This window comes from Austrofundulus limnaeus, unplaced genomic scaffold, assembly GCF_001266775.1.
Source record: "Austrofundulus limnaeus strain Quisiro unplaced genomic scaffold, Austrofundulus_limnaeus-1.0 Scaffold352, whole genome shotgun sequence".
In the NCBI taxonomy this organism is placed as follows: Eukaryota; Metazoa; Chordata; class Actinopteri; order Cyprinodontiformes; family Rivulidae; genus Austrofundulus; species Austrofundulus limnaeus.
Genome location: NW_013952754.1, coordinates 106,934 through 108,568, shown reverse-complemented (window position 1 = coordinate 108,568; position 1,635 = coordinate 106,934).

Here is a 1,635-nt window from a genome sequence, read left to right as displayed (position 1 = left end):
GAGAGCAAAGCATACGTATGTCTGATAACATGTTATGTAAATTAGCTATTTAATTTTTTAACTTGTATTTGTTCTAAACTATGTTTTGGAAAAATATGTCATTTAACTGACGTGAAAACATAACTTTTATTTTATTAAAATAGCGACCAAGATAGAGTCTAGAATGGAAGAAAGTTTTTAATGCCTCCCCTGTTTAACAGTGGTGCCAAACCCTGGTTCTTGAGGGCCATCATCCTGCACGGTTAAGTTGTCTCCCTGCTCCTCGGCATGTCAAAGTTCTACAAAAACATGCTAATCACTGGTTCGCTGAGTTCRCTGGAGCAGAGAAACACTGAAAGGATGCAGGACGGTGGCCCTTGAGGAGCAGGATTACACGGCACTGGATCAAGAGATTGTGTTTTACAATCCCACACTTGTGCGATGGCATCGTGTTTAAAAGTTGTAGTGTGTGAGCACTAAGTACCAAACTCCAACCATTTGTGGTGGAGATAGAAATATAAATAGAAAGGAAAGATCTGGCTGGTGGGAGGAGAAAAGTGGACAGGAAGATAGTAAAATTCACTTTTCAGCTTCTTACTTTCCTTTGTTTTTGGAGAGTATCAGCGTTTATTGACATGGTCAATGCAAGTATATGAAAACTGTTTACTCATCGTTAAGTTTGAATCCAAAGGGCTTTTTAGTGTGAAGGGTTTCTGAGGCTGTAGCGTGAAACGAGCAGCTTTGCAGACATTTCTGACCTCCTTGTGTTCTGTGACTGCGAGGAAACGTGAATGTGCAACGGCAACATGCGCAAGCTGCCCTGCCGGGCCATGCATCTCCGCTCATGCAATCGTCAGTGTTTGCTGTAATCAGTCTTTTTTTTTTTTCAGACAGCCACGTTCACACACTGACACACATCGATGTCCATTGCATTGCCATGGTTACAGAGACATACTGACAGATGTATGGTGGGACAGACGTGAGGGCGCGCTTGGCCTCAAACTGTGACAGGAAGTGAGAGGAAGAAAAAGAAAAACATACTAATGTACTGCAATTTCTTTTTTCTTTTTTTTTTTCTTTTTTTTTTTGCGGGGAGGGGGGAGTGCGATGAAGCGTGGTGTTGTCGCTTCGCCCAACCTGACAGACCTTGATGGCTGGGTAGGTTGTCGAGGTGAGGTGAGGTGGGGTGGGTGGGTGTCTGGGGCTCTGGGGTGTTGCTGGTATTTGGCGAAGAGAGGACTCTCCTCAACTACGCGTATTCTTAAGCAATAACAACGTGATCCGTATTATCCACCCAAGAATACCCGTCACCGAAGAGAGTCTTTCAGAAAACACAGGGCGCTAAGCCAGAAACCATGTGAGCAGTGCCACTGCCATTGCATCATCACCACCACCACCACCATGGCCACTGCCTCCACCATCAGCAGCCCCCCGTTCATGCTCCAGAGGCAAACAGACACAGACACATATTGAGGAAGTGGACCAGTTGCATTGATTGAAGACACCTTGCTGCAGTGTGAGGCAAGGCTCCATCAATGGCTTTTCTGCGCAGGAGAAAAATAAACACACAATCCGAGCCAGCAGCGCGTGTCAAAGGAGGGGGAAACAGAAAAACACAACAGAACAAAAAATAATAATAATAATAATAATAATAAT